The sequence below is a fragment of the Talpa occidentalis genome, unplaced genomic scaffold (genome assembly GCF_014898055.3).
Source record: "Talpa occidentalis isolate TD23 unplaced genomic scaffold, MPIMG_talOcc4v2.1 talOcc4.13, whole genome shotgun sequence".
Lineage (NCBI taxonomy): Eukaryota > Metazoa > Chordata > Mammalia > Eulipotyphla > Talpidae > Talpa > Talpa occidentalis.
Window position 1 is genome coordinate 53048717 of NW_023601322.1, and position 15651 is coordinate 53064367.

At 50.5% G+C, this 15651-nt stretch overlaps 1 protein-coding gene across 6 annotated transcripts in view; it reads left to right on the forward strand.

The window, feature by feature from the left end:
- LDLRAD4 (low density lipoprotein receptor class A domain containing 4) overlaps window positions 1-15651 on the forward strand; it is a 589432-nt gene that overhangs the window by 175861 nt on the left and 397920 nt on the right. The window contains exon 1 of one of the 6 annotated variants that reach the window (XM_054694233.1): window positions 12510-14064. The exons of the other annotated variants lie outside the window; for them this stretch is intronic. The gene's annotated coding sequence lies outside the window, so the exon portion shown is untranslated. Of the gene's footprint in view, window positions 1-12509; window positions 14065-15651 lie in introns of those variants that run through there. 6 annotated transcript variants of the gene reach the window in all.

A 15651-nucleotide genomic window follows, 5' to 3' on the forward strand; every position in this document is an offset into this window, starting at 1 on the left:
GATGGCTGGCAAGGGTGCATGTTGCTTTTTTTTTAAATACAATTCTTTAGAACTGAACAAGAGAAAGGGGATAGTGGAAATTTAAATGCAGGCTTCTCAAGGGTGCCTGTGTGGTTTTATTATTCCAGTGCCAAAAAGAGCTTTGTCTAAACAGAACAAAACCTGTTATGTATCATATCAGGGGAGTCTAGGAGTCAGCGCTGAGGATAGTTTTGCATTTTTAACTATCACATTGCCTTTGAGTTAGTGTTGACTTATGACCTTGGCTTTCAGGATGTGTTTTGACAGCTGACGATGATAATAGTAGTTCTCATTTCCGTTATAAAATATGCAGTGTCAGGAGAGGTACTGTAACAAAAACAGAGTAAACGTTTTTTGTCTCACAGAGTCTGAATTCTTTATAATCTTAATTCTCATTTTTAAAAATGTGAAACATTTTAATTGTCAAATTAAAAGCACTAAAGCACTCAGATGAAATTGTAATATGCTGTCCCAATTACCTTTTCTTAATGCTTATCAGTATTAAAAGTCTCTAAATAATTCCATGTACTGTGCATGTTCTTTGCTACCTTCTCTACTAGATTGCATCTTGTAATCAGAAAGTGAAAGTGGCTTTCACTCTAAATTTTAAAGATTGACCTCAACTATAATGTCATATAAAGGTTCTAGAAAATAAGTATAATGGATATAGGATGAGTTTTAACATATACTAAATGAGAATATTATATAATAGTGTTTGTATCTTGCTGTTTTTGTTAAAAATATGTCAAAGTTAAGTACTAATAGATAACTGTGAACGTTAGAATTGCCTCCTTCTACACTCAGTATTTTGACTTTTGACCTCTTCCCATGAATCCCCAATGTCCTTGCTGGCATCTGGAATGGAGACTCCTCTGCAGAAGGCTTTCAGCAGATTACCCAGATCCATCACAGGGTTTACTCACCCTGTGTGGCAGCTATCGCCTTCTGAGTGTATTTCTTGAATGCCGAGGCTTGAAAGTTGAAAGGACTCTGATCCACGGATGGCAGGAGGATGTTGTGTCAGCAGGCACGACGCAGCGTCAGTCTCCTTGTTTGTCTCCATCACCACTCTTGAGTGAACAGGTGCATTGTCAATGAGCTGTTGTATTTTAAAAGGGATCTTTTTTTTTTTCTGAGCAGCGGGCTTAAAATATTCAGTACACCATGTTGTGAATAGATGTGCTGTGACCCAAGCTTTGTTTCATTTATAGAGCTCAGACAGCGTAAATTTAGCATAATTCTTAAGGCCCCTGGGACTTTCAGATTGGCTTCAAGTGAAAGTGACCAGCCCCTTTAACCCCTAACAAGAGAGGCAGCCTGTCCTTTGAAGCTTGCAGCCAGTCACGCACTTCTCTGTAGCGTGACAGTCCTGGAGACTCTGGCATCTCTTTCCACTAGAAGGCTGTTTGCTCGACACTGAAGATCTGCAGTGCGTGTAGGCACCTGCACCCATTATCTCAGCATTTGCTGCTTCAGCTTGGACTTTCTCACTGTGGAGATGGCTTCTGCTCTTAGACCTCTTGCCCCAGCCTCCTCTAGCTACAGAGTTTCCTTCTGCAGCTCCTCACCTCTCTCAGCCTTCATAGAATTGAAGGGAGTTAGGGCCTTGCTCTGGATTAGGCTTTGTTTAAGAGAGTGGTTTGTGCTTCCATCCAAACCACTAAAGCCCTCTCCATATCAGCAATAAGGCTGCTTTATTTTCTTACCACTTGTGTGTTCAGTGGAGAAGCACTTTTTATTTCCTTCAAGAACTGTTCCTTTCATTCAGAACACACAAACATTTATTAAGTTTGCTCTTATGTGGGCATGGTTTCTGGTACCCCACAACAATCATACCAGTAACACCAAAGATCCTGGATCACCAAAGCAGATATAATTAGAATCATAAAATTTGAGATAATCAAAATATGACACAGAGACATGAAATGAATACATACTTTTGGAAAAATGGTGCTGATAGAAATGCTTGAGGTAGGTTTGCCACAAACCTTCAATTTGTAAAAAGTGCATTATCTGAAGCTTAAAATGCAGGGATCATTAAGCAAGGTATGTTGTACATACCCTGTGCTGTCCATCACAACCCACTCTTTCTTTTCATTTGACAAACTGATTCAAGCTGTGTGGGTTCAGTTTTCCTGATGCTGTGAATCTCCTGGGTAAGACGGCCCGAGCAGTTAGCACAGTCTAGGATCTGACAACTTCAGTTATTGGATTAGAAACACTCAGGAATTTTGGCCTGTTTCAGTGTGTGTATCACTACTAGGGAAACTCCCTTTTTCTCCTTGGATAGAAGATAATATCCCCTATGTCTGTAGGAACAGACAGGTGGGGTGTCCACTGTGTGTATAAACCGGGCCAGCAGGCAGGCTTGCCTGAGGCAGGAAAGTTTACTCTCATTCAAGAGTTCTCCAGTTTCAGAGGCAAAGATCAGGAACCAGCCTTTCTGTCTTTTAATCTCACCAAATCACTTCAAAAATGGGCTCACTCTGCCTTCTTGCCAATGACCCATGGAGGTGAGTGAAAGGCATTGCTGAACAGGTGATGAGTTTTGTTACCCCCAAGAATATCAGCGTGAACAGACCCTAGCATGGGTGTATGTAGGGTGCCTGATGCTGGGCAGAGTCATGTCTCATTTCACCAGATACTTCCCTATTGTTTTTTAAAATAGTGACCTCCATTTTTAATAGTTACTGTTTCCAATATTTATGTTAACTACACAGCAGTCATTCACCTGTTGGACTTTTGGGGTGATACGTTGTAGGGGCAGGAATGGGCCACTGAGCAGGTTTTCTATGATCCCATGCAGATGGGGTAAAGGAGGAGAGAGTCCTGGAGCCCTCAGTGGCTTTTCAGGCTTTTATTGGGATTTACCAGGTGTAGGGGCAGGAACAGACACAGTGCAGGTATTCTGATCCAGCAGACTGGGTAAAGGAGGAGTCAGAGTCCTCAGTGGCTTTTGCAGGTCTTTTATTTAGGTTTACCAGGTGTATGGCAGGCAGGGGTGCTGGGGGGCCGGAAGGCTGGCAGTCCTCCCAGCCCCCAGCAAGTCTTCATTCTATCTGGGCTCTCCGGTGATTTCTGCTTCTGTTTCTTTGCTTCTCTCTCAGCTTCTCTTTCGGCTGCTCCTCAGCTTCTACTGGCGTCCCCGTGACGCTGCCCTTAAAAAGCAGACTTAGCCCAGGTGAATCCCATCTACCTATGCCCACACCCTATTCCAGGTGCCCGCCATCAGGCATGCATTCAGGACCGCAAGGACCCATCATCTATCCTGATGGCAGGAGGGCAGAAAAGCCTGACATTTTTCCTTAGCCTACAGTCCACCCCCTCAGGGTTTTCTGCCATATAGACTTCATATATACAGTTTTCTTAGCAAACAAACAATGCAGCCATGGCCCACAAAAGCAAATACATCACAATATGTAGGGTAAGGAAAAATGTCAGGCTTTTCTGCTCTCCCGCCATCAGGATAGATGATGGATCCTTGTCCTGAATGCATGCCTGATGGCGGGCACCTGGAGTAGGGTGTGGGCATAGGTAGATGGGATTCACCTGGGCTAAGACTGTGCTTTTAAGGGTGGCGTCACGGGGACGCCAGCAGCAGCCGCAGAAGCCAAAAGAGAAGCCGAGAGAGAAGCAGAGAACGCCAGAAAGCCCAGATAGAGTGAGGATTTGCTGGGGGCTGGGAGGACTGCCAGCCTCCCGGCCCCCCAGCACCCCTGCCTGCCATATGCCTGGTGAACCCCAATAAAAGACCTGCAAAAACCACTGAGGACTCTGACTCCTTTACCCGGTCTGCATGGGATCAGAAAACCTGCCCTGTGTCCATTCCTGCCTTTACACAATATAACAACAAAATACAACAGAACACAAATAAATCCAGGCAGGGCACCAACCTAGTGGCAAAAGACAATTATTGGTACCAGCAGATGAGCCACCAAATCTGCTGCCGAAGGCACTGCTCATACAAGGGAGGGGAATCACTCATGGCATCTACTGTAACACACCAGGAGCCGTCGGGCTTCCTGACCTTCTCTGGCTGTAGTCTCGGCTACAAGCCACACACAGCATGCACCCCCAGGATGCACTAGCTCTGGGATTGGTGATTCTATTCTGTTGAGGGTAATCGCCAACCCTCAGGGTTTCTGTCTGCAGTCGCTCCAACACTCGGCCTTCATAGCCACCCATGCGACTCGCAGACCCCTGCACTCAGGCCAGCCCACTGCACAAGCACATGGGTCGGGGATCCTCGGATACAAACTCCACATTCAGCTTGGGCTCCACCCCAAGCCATGTTCCCCACGCCATGCTCCAAGCCAAGCCCATCCCAAGCCACGTTCTTCAGCTCCTCACCCTCACTTGAAAATGAGCAGGGCATCACCCACAGGTGATTTTACGAGACTCACAGGTCTTCAGCATACTCAGGCTGCTTAACAGCCACTCAGGGCTTCTCAAACTTAGCATCAGCACCACCTTTTGCCTTCTCAGTTGGCTTTTCTCCTCTGCCTGGCTGCTGGGCAATACATTGTCTGCTTTTGGCCACCAAGGCCCACTGGCCACCCCCAGATTCCAAAAATCATAACCTGCCAAGGTCCTCTCCCTTCTGGCGGGATTGTCAGTCCAAGTTCATCAGTCCAAGTCCATCAGGCCTCTCCCTGCCATCAGCACTGGCGAGCTCCAAATCATGGTGCTCTCTTCCCCGACATCTATTCTTGCTGCCTCAAGGGTTGTTGGCTGGTCGTCTCGGGCGTCTCCTCCATGCGAGGTCTCATCCCGCAGCTCCCTGAACTTGTCCATCTCCTGTGCCACCATGATGCCTTCAGCATTGTCACAGGCAAACACAGTCTGTTCTCCTTAGTCCCTCCAGGTCTTCGGAGGGCTCCAATACCTGTTTACATGGATCATCTTGCCGACTTATGCCAATTGTAGGGTCAGGAACAGACACAGTGCAGGTTTTCTGATCCAGCAGACGAGGTAAAGGAGGAGTCAGAGTCCTCAGTGGTTTTCACAGGTCTTTTATTGGGATTTACCTGGTACACAGCAGGCAAGGGAGCTGGGGGCTGGGGGCCGGGAGGCTGGCAGGCCTCCCGGCCCCCAGCAGGTCTTCACTCTGGGCTCTCCGGCCTTCTCTCAGCTTCTGCTTCTCTTGCTTCTCTCGGCTTCTCTTTCGGCTTCTCCTCGGCTTCTACTGGCGTCCCCGTGACGCCGCCCTTAAAAACACAGTCTTAGCCCAGGTGAATCCCATCTACCTATGCCCACCCCCTACTCCAGGTGCCCGCCATCAGGCATGCATTCAGGACCGCAAGGATCCATCATCTATCCTAATGGCGGGAGGGCAGAAAAGCCTGATACTTTTTACCTTACCGTACAATCCACCCCCTCAGGGTTTTCTTCCAGACAATCTATACAAGTTATATACACGTTTCTCTTGGTGAGTATGAACACTGCAGCCATGGCCCATAAAGGTACATAGAATACAACTGAATATAGCAATGTAACAATACAACGGAACACAAATTAGTCCAGGCAGAGCACCAACCTAGTGGCAAAAGACAATTATTGGCACCAGCATATGATCCACCAAATCTGCTGCCTATAGCACTGCTCATACGAGGGAGGGGAACCACTCACAACATCTACTGACACATGCATAGGAGCCGTCAGGCTTCCTGGCCTTCTCTGGCTGTGGTCTTGGCCACAAACCACACACCACATCCGCCCCAAGGATGCACTCACTCTGGGACTGGCGATTCTGTACTGTTGGGGGTAATTGCCAACCCTCAGGGTTTCTGTCTGATGTCACTCCAACGCTCGGCCTTCATAGCCACCAATGCGACACACAGACCCTGCACTCATGCCAAGCACATGGGTCAGGGATCCAAACTCCACATGCGGCCTCTCTTGGGTCCCCTCTTCAGCTTGGGTTCCACCCCAAGCCACGTTCCCCACCTGTCCCCCAAGGATGGGTTCCTCAGCTCCTCACCCTTACTTGACAACAAGCAGGGCGTCACCCACACGTGATTTTACGAGACTCACTGGCCTTCCTCGGCTTACTTAGTGCTTAACAGCCACTCAGGGCTTCCCAAACTCAGCATCAGTACCAGCTTTTGCCTTCTTAGTTGGCTTTTCTCCTCTGCCAGGCTGCTTTTCGCTGTCAAGGCCCACTGGCCACCCCCAGATTCCCATCTCCTGGGGTGTACAAACAATAGCATCTTCCCCCAGGGCCCCCAAAACTTAACCTGCCAAGGTTCCTCCGCCTTCTGGCGGGATTATCAGTCCAAGTTCATCAGTCCAAATCCATTAGGCCTCTCCCTGCATCAGCACTGGCGAGCCCCAAATCATGGTCTTATCTTCTCTGGCTATTGTTGCTGCCTTAGGGGTCGTTGGCTGGTCCTCTTGGGCATCTCCTCCTCCAGCTGAGGTCTCGTCCCACAGCTCCCGGACCTTGTCCATCACCTGTGTCACCACATGTCCAGTGTTGTCACAGGCTCTCAGATTGCTACTCCTCAGTCCCTCCAGATCTTCGGAGGGCTCCATACCGGTGTGCGTGGATCATCTTGCTGACCTCCGCCAATTGTAGGGGCAGGAATGATCCCATGCAGACGGGGTGTAGGGTAAAGAAAACGTCAGGCTTTTCTGCCCTCCCGCCATCAGGATAGATGATGGATCCTTGAGGTCCTGAGTGCATACCTGATGGCGGGCACCTGGAATAGGGTGTGGGCATAGGTAGATGGGATTTACCTGGGCTAAGACTGTGCTTTTAAGGGCGGCGTCACGGGGATACCAGTAGAAGCCGAGAAGAAGCCGAGAAGCCAAGAAGCCAAGAACGAAGAGAAGCCGAAAGAGAAGCCGAGTGAGAAGCAAGAGAAGCAGAAGTCGAGAGAAGGCCAGAGAGCCCACAGAGTGAAGACCTGCTGGGGGCTGGGAGGCCTGCCAGCCTCCCGGCCCCCCAGCACCCCTGCCTGCCATATGCCTGGTGAACCCCAATAAAAGACCTGCAAAAAACCACTGTGGACTCCTATTCCTCCTTTACCCGGTCTGCTGGATATCCTAGAAAACCTGCTCAGTGGCCATTCCTGCCCTCTACAATTGGCGTAAGTCGGCAAGATGATCCGTGCAGACAGGTATTGGAGCCCTCCGAAGACCTGGAGGGGTAAGGAGTAATAGACTGCCTGTGATGACACTGGAGGTGTCATGGCGGCATAGGAGATGGACAAAGTCCACGAGCTACAGGATGAGACCTGGCGTGAAGGAGATGCCCGAGAAGACCAGCCAACGACCCCCAAGGCAGCAAGAATCGTTGGGGAAGAGAGGACCGCGATTCAGAGCTCGCCAGTGCTGATGGAAAGGCCTAATGGACTTGGACTGATGAACTTGGACTGACAATCCCGCCAGAAAGTGGAGGAACTTTGGCAAGTTGTTTTTGGGACCCTGGGGGAGGATGCTATTTTTTGTACACCCCAGGAGATGGGACCCTGGGGGTGGCCAGTGGGCCTTGATGGCCAAAAGCAGCCTGTGTGTGCCCAGCCGCTAGGCGGAGAAAAGCCAACTGAGAAGGCAAAAGCTGGTGCTGATGCTAAGTTGAGAAGCTCCGAGTGGCTGTTAAGCAGCCTGAGTATGCTGAAGCCCTGTGAGTCTCGTAAAATCACCTGTGGGTGATGCCCTGTTCGTTGTCGAGTGAGGGTGAGGAGCTGAGGAACCCGTCCTTGGGGGACGGGTGGGGAACGTAGCTTGGGGTGGAGCCCAAGGTGAATGCAGAGTTTGGATCCCCGACCCATGTGCTTGTGCAGTGGGTTGGCCTGAGTGCAGGGGTCTGCATGTTGCATGGGTGGCTATGAAAGCTGAGTCTTGGAGCGACTGCAGACAGAAACCCTGAGGGTTGGCGATTACCCTCAACAGAATAGAATCGCCAATCCCAGAGTGAGTGCATCCTGGGGGTGGATGCTGTGTGTGGCTTGTGGCCGAGACTACAGCCAGAGAAGGCCAGGAAGCCTGACGGCTCCTGGTGTGTTATAGCAGATGCCGTGAGTGATTCCCCTCCCTCGTATGAGCAGTGCCTTCGGCAGCAGATTTGGTGGCTCATCTGCTGGTACCAATAATTGTCTTTTGCCACTAGGTTGGTGCCCTGCCTGGACTTATTTGTGTTCTGTTGTATTTTGTTGTTATATTGCGATGTATTTGCTTTTGTGGGCCATGGCTGCATTGTTTGTTTGATAAGAAAATTGTATATATATATATACACTCAATGGCAGAAACCCTGAGGGGGTGGATTGTAAGGTAAAGAAAATGTCAGGCTTTTCTGCCCTCCCGCCATCAGGATAGATGATGGATCCTTGAGGTTCTGAGTGCATGCTTGATGGCGGGCACCTGGAATTGGGTGTGGGAATAGGTAGATGGGATTCACCTGGGCTAAGACTGTACTTTTAAGGACGGCATCACGGGGATGCCAGTAGAAGCCGAGGAGAAGCCAAGAAGCCAAGAACGAAGAGAAGCCGAGTGAGAAGCAAGAGAAGCAGAAGCCGAGAGAAGGCCGGAGAGCCCACAGAGTGAAGACCTGCTGGGGGATGGGAGGCCTGCCAGCCTCCCGGCCCCCCAGCACCCTTGCCTGCCATATGCTTGGTGAACCCCAATAAAAGAACTGCAAAACCACTGAGGACTCCTATTCCTCCTTTACCCGGTCTGCTGGATATCCTAGAAAACCTGCACTGTGTCATTCCTGCCACTACACGGGGTAAAGGAGGAGAGAGTCCTGGAGCCCTCAGTGTCTTTTCAGGCTTTTATTGGTATTTACCAGGTACATGGCAGGTAGGGATGCTTGGGGGGCTGGGAGGCTGATAGGCCTCCCAACCCCTAACAAGTCTTCACTCTGGGCTCTCCGGCCTTCTCTCACGTTCTCTCTGCTCTTCTCATGGCTCTGCTTCTCTCTCTGCAACTCTGCTTCTTTCTCAGCTTCTGTTGGTGTCCCTGCGATGCTGCCCCTAAAAGCCCAGTCTTAGCCCAGGTGAATCCCATCTACCTATGCCAATACCCTACTCCAGGTGCCCGCCATCAGGCATGCATTCAGGACCGCAGGGTTTCGTCATCTATCCTAATGGCAGGAGGGCAGAAAAGCCTGATACTTTTTACCTTACCCTACATACGTTGTCTTGAAGTGAATCTAGTCTGTGTGACTTCTTCCCCTGATCCTTCTTTAAATTTGACATCCTGTAATGATAGGAATGTTTCTCTGTCTCACTGCCCCCCCCAGCATATACATGTGTGTGTATGTATAACATGCATAAAATATATATGTAATACATATTGTCAGATATGACAGTATATATGTCGGATATATACATTGTATGTAAATACACCGTGTAAAGGCAGGGACAGGGCACAGAGCAGGTTTTCTGATCCCATGCAGACCGGGTAAAGGAGGAGTCAGAGTCCTTGGTGGTTTTTTGCAGGTCTTTTATTGGGCTCCCAGCCCCCAGCAAGTCTTCACTCTTATCTGGGCTCTCCGGCGCTCTCTGCTTCTCTCTCGGCTTCTGTCTCGGCTTCTTCTGCTTCTCGGCTTCTCCTGGTGTCCCTGTGACACCGCCCTTAAAAGCACAGTCTTAGCACAGGTGTACCCACTTCAGGTGCCCGCCATCAGGCATGCATTCAGGATCACAGGGTTCTCTCATCTATCCTGATGGCGGGAGGGCAGAAAAGCCTGATACCTTTTACCTTACCCTACATACTGTCTTTATATTTACAAAGATGGTTTTACCTATTACTGTGACAGTCCCTACCAGCGCAGAATCCTTATCCTGTCCGTCGACCTTAGAAGCTGTCTGCTCTCTATTTCAGTCACTCTGCTGGGAAGTGTTGTGACTTTGTGTGCAGGTGGGGTGGAGGGTCAATGAGAAGGAAGAGGATATTGTAGGCTGTAATTCTTCTGACACTTGGGAGTACAGTCAGTGCTCGCGCAACCACCAATAAACTGGATGTTGAGATGAAAAGCGGGGGAGTGAGACTGGCCCCAGGACAGATGTGAGAGCTGTTGAGAGCAGGCTTACATGGCAGGGGATTTGCAAACTGAGGAACAGGTGCTACTCACGCCCTTTTAGAGGTGGTTATGGCTTTTTCTATGTTCAGTTAAGCATTTGTGGATGCCTCTGTCTTCTCAAGTCCTGTGTTTGGCTCTGGAGGCACAGGAATGAGGAGTATGGCCCCCTCGATATGCTGTTCCATCTGGTGCAGACAGGGAAGTAGAAAATATGCTGGGGTGATGGGTGCTTTTAGAGAGGGCTTCACAGGCCAGGACCTTGTGGGATTGAGATCCTGATTGGCTGTGAGGAGCCCAGGTACTGGTGGAGCCACTGCTGGCAGGGACACAGCAGGCACTGAGCTGGCTATGGTGCCTGGTGGAGCTGTTGCCAATGACTAGAACCCGGGGTTTGCAATGGGAGGGTAGGGAAGTGAGCAGGGAGAGGGAGGTAGCAGCGGGACCACGAAAGGACAGATGCTTCTGTTTGAACTACATCCCGAAGGCAGTGGGGAATCATTGAAGAATGTTAAGTAGGGAAGCAGCCTGATCAAACTTGCATTTCAGAGAGCTAATTCTGTGCCCCGAGATCTTTGCTAAGTGCTCTGATTACCTCTTAGTAAATATTAAAAATGAAGTCCTTGTTCTACAGGTAAATATTCTTTCCTCAGGTCTTTTTTCCTCTGATGGCTGCATCTCAAACACTTAGTGGGTTAATAGAGTCAAACCGGCTCTTCCTGTGTCTTCTGCCTCACCTTCAACCCAGGGCTAACTGTGAAGATGTCCCTTTTAGCTGAGCCCTGTGCCCAACCATGCTGGCTGCTCAGGGGGCAGGGCTCACACTTCCAACCGTGGGGGTCTTGGAGTAGGAGGGGGGTTGAGGTCTCAACCAGGAGGTCTCCATTAGTATGAAATAGTGCATGGACATTTTCAATACTCAGCTAACAGATTACTTAAATTCCTGATTACAAGTAGCCCTTCGCACAAGGAGCCTGGTTGGTCATCTGTGTGAATAATCTGTGTTAAACATAGTATTTCTCTGTTAAACAAAGACTTATTTTTTTAGATTTATTTATTTATTTATACAAGCACCGGGTACAGTCAGAAGCGCGGGAGAGTGAGAGAATTCACCAGAGCCAGAGCGGGGAGCAGAGCAGGCAGAAGGACTGAAGTACACCGCTGAGGGGAGCAGTGGGTGGCAGGAGAGGTCTGCGCGCCATGTGGGACCCTCCTCCGGTGGCAGGGGAGCAGCTGGGGATCGAACCGGCGCTGCAGAGGCCGCGGGCAGCTTCGCAACCCAGCGTTCAACCACTGCGCCAACCGGGAGGCCCTAAACAAAGACTTTTATATCCTGACCATGATTCACAGTAAGAAATAAATGTTTCATTGTGATCTGTTGTGCATGTACCAGTACCCAGACATATCGTCCCGCAGAATTTTCTTTGGTTAGTACTCACCTTTGTCTCAGTACTCCCTGAGATGTCCTCTTTTCCTCTTTGTAGGGTAGGTAAAGGGCATCAGGCTTTTCTGCCCTCCCACCATTAGGATGGATGACGGAACCCTACGGTCCTGAGTGAATGCCTGATGGCGGGCACCTGGAGTGGGGTGTGGGCATGCGTAGGTGGGTACACCTGAGCTAGGGTTTATAAGGGTGGTGCAGCAGAGTGCGGGGTGGTGGTAGTATGGTGTCAAGGGTGGAGGAGTGGAGTGTACGGAGGAGTACAGTGACTACAAACAATGGCGAAGAGCATGTGGCTGCTAGAACCGTTCATAAACCTACCCGGGATGGGTTGGTTGCCTTACAACTGGCATAGACGGCAGGACGGTTCAAAGCAGGATGGCTCTGTGCAGACGAAACCTTTTAGAACCTGGGGAGGGATTGCCGGGTGGCCAGCCATGAGCAGATGGTACTCGGTGGCCGACCTCCTGGCACAGTGGGCACCTCCCCAGGAATGGCCAGAGGTAGATGGATCCCCGGGGCAGTTGGAACAGGCTCTGTGTGAAACAGAAGAAACCCTGAGTGGATGCAGTGCCCGCGAGGCGGCAGGAGCCGTGGGATGGGTGTTTCTCACGGCTCTGCGAGAGTCCAGGCAGAAAGAGCAATCGAGAATCCAGCAAGTACAGGATGAGATGTGAAAAGAGATGCAAGAAGAGATGCGGATACTGTAACAACATTTGAGGATTCTGGAGGAAGAAGTTCGGAGAAAACGACCCACCATTCCGGAGATGCCAGACACCAGCTCAGAAAAGAAGGAGAGGGAGGCTGGCCCTTTGCCCGAATCACAGCCAGTGGTGGCAAACCAACCTGTGACTCCAGAGATGCCAGACCCCTCCTCAGGAGAGGGGGAGAGGGAGGCTGGCCCTTTGCCTGAGTCTCAACCGGTGATGGCAAACCAACCTGCGACCCCGGAGATGCAAGACTCCTCTGGAGAGGAGGAGGAGGCTGGTCCCATGTTCTGGGCCCGCCCGGTGGTGACTCAGAAAATGAAGTGGCAGCGACCCATGGCCCTAGGGGGTCAGGCTGCTGGACCACCACAAATGACGGAATTTACTACCTATCGACTATACACCCAGGTGGAACTGGTGGACTTGGGCAAACAGTTCCGCCAGAAACCAGAGGAACTCTTGGCAGCCTGGCTGCTATGTTTATGGGGCCTGGGGGTGGATGGGATTATTTGCACAGCACAAGAGATGGAGAGACTGGCCTCTGTGACTTCACACCCATCCTTGTGACAGAGGCTGCAGAGCAGCCGGCGGTGTGGCCAGGGCGACCACACCCTCCTGGAGTGGATATGGCTGCCATATGGAAAGTATGGGCTGATGCGGGAGATGTGCCGGAGACAGTAAGCGGATGGCAGATGTACGCTGAGCTGTTACAGATACTTCGGGAATTGGGGATGCGGCAGGCCATGTTTAATGTGAATACCTGTGGTCCCGACAACGAGCGTTTCACAGCAGGGGTGAGAAACTTGGTGTTAAAGAATGCCCCCTCATCTACTTTTGGATCCCTCATGGCTGTTCTAGAACCCTATGTGACATCAGATACGTGATGTCATAACAATGATAGCCAGCTTGGGCGAAGTTGAGAGCCGGCGCTCTCAGAAAGGAATACAGGTAGTTTCTGAAAGGTCAAAAGGAATGCCAAGGAAGCCTCTTGGCATCACAGAACCTATAAAAGTCACCCGTAACCAAATGTGGATGGATTTAGTAAGAGCAGGTGTAGATGGCACTAAAATACACCCGCAGCCCAATGCATATTTATTGGAATTATGGCAGGAGCTGCGAGAAGACCAGAGAAGACCCGTGAGAAGGACTGCTGCTCAGGGGGAGCCTGGAAGCTCCAGGCCTCAGGCACGCGCCCTGTGCCTGAAGACCACTTGCTGCCAACCCTGTCCTTGGGTGATGGCCTGATATCTTTTGAATAGGGTGAGGGCAAAGGAACCCGTCCACAGGGGACGGGCGGGGACCGGAGGCCACATGTGGAGCTTGCCATCCACTGGTCCCCGACTAACGTACAAAGGGTTTTAGCTCCGATAGACACAGGAGCAGAATGTACTCTGCTCTATGGAAATCCAGAAGGATTTCATGGGTCTACTTGTTATATTGATGGCTATGGAGGCCAGAGTATCAAGGTGACAGGAGTAAGACTATCTCTGGGGATTGGGCGATTACCCCCAAAAGAGTATAAAGTATATGTATCGCCCATCCCGGAGTACATCCTGGGGGTGGATATACTATGTGGCTTACGGCTAGAGACCACAGCCAGAGAGTTTCACCTTAGAGTGCGTGTGGTAAAGGCAGAGTTGAGAGGACACGCTAAGCATCTGCCCCTACAACTGCCAATCCCTAGGCGAGTGACTAATACCAAGCAATATCGGTTGCCTGGAGGCTACAAAGAAATCACAGGCACAATATCAGAACTGGAGAAAGTGGGCATTGTGCAAACTGCCTGCAGCCCCTACAATTCGCTGGCGTGGCTGGTGAAGAAGCCCGATGGCTCTTGGCGCATGACAGTAGATTATCGTGAATTGAATAAGGTAGTTCCCCCCTTGCATGCTACAGGGCCTTCAGTGGCAGACTTGATGGATCGTCTGAGCCACGAGCTGGGAATGTACCATTTTGTAGCGGATCTGGCAAATGCTTTGTTTTTGATAGATATAGCCCCACGAAGTCAAGACCAGTTCGCCTTCACCTGGGAAGGCTGGCAATGGACATTTACTGTGCTGCCAGAGGGATACCTGCACAGCCCAACTCTGTGTCACGGGCTGGTGGCAGCAGATTTGGCCTGGTGGGAAAGGCCATCTTCAGTGCATTTATACCATTATATTGATGATATTTTATTGACAAGTGACTCTCTCACAGATCTGGAAAAGGCAGTACCTCTCTTATTAACACACCTGAAAACATGCGGCTGGTTACAAAGGTTATCCCTGAAGCTGTGATAGATAAAGTGCAAGCTTACCCCACTCCAACCACAGTGAAGTAGCTGCAAGCCTTTCTGGGCCTGCTGGGCTACTGGAGGGCATTTATACCTCACATGGCCCAGCTCCTACGACCCTTGTATATGTTGATACATAAGGGGGCCAGGTGGGATTGGTCAGCTGAGGCAGACACAGCATTTGCCATGGCCAAACACACTATAAAGACTGCTCAGGACTTGCAGGTTTTTGACCCAGCCTGACCCTGTGAGCTCGATGTGCATGTTACTCAGGAAGGGTTCGGGTGGGGACTCTGGCAGAAATCAGAGAGGCTACGACAGCCTATTGGGTTCTGGTCCCAATTCTGGAAGGGGGCTGAGGTTAGGTATTCCTTAATTGAGAAACAGCTGCGGTATATGCAGCTACTGAAAATATAATTGCCACAGCCCCTGTCTCAGTGAGAACCACTTACCCAATAGCCGGATGGGTACAGGACTGGACAACAAAGTCCCATAGTGGTACTGCTCAAATGCTCACTTTGGCGAAGTGGGGGGCACACTTAGAACAGCGCTGCACCCTGTCAACTAGCCCCTAAAGGGTGGAGTTGCAGGAGGTTCTTGGTCCTGTGACATATGTTAGTATGGAACCAACTTCAGAAGCCTGTTTAGAAGCCGAACCTGAAGCTAGTCCCTACAAGGAGGGTTGAGCACCGATTCCAGCAGAGGCCTGGTATACACATGGCTCCAGCCGGGGCCAGCCAGCCTCTTGGACAGCGGTGGCTGTACACCCACAAACAGACACTATTTGTTTTGAACCGGGACAGGACAGAGCAGCCAATGGGCTGAACTGCGAGCAGTATGGATGGTGGTGGCCCATGAGCCTTCCCCTCTAGTAATCTGTACTGACAGTTGGGCTGTATATAGGGGTCTGACACTGTGAATTTCCACGTGGAATCTAAATGACTGGACAGTCACGCATCGGCCATTGTGGGGCCAGGCCCTATGGAAAGATCTATGGGATCTGGGCCATCAGAAGCTGGTGACTGTTTATCACGTCACAGGACATGCCCCATTAGCCTCACCAGGCAACTATGAGGCAGATACCCTAGCCAGGGTTCGATGGCTTGAAACTGCTCCAGGGCGGGATGTTGCGCAGTGGCTACACAGACGCTTGCTCCACACAGGGCAGAAGACAATGTGGGCCACT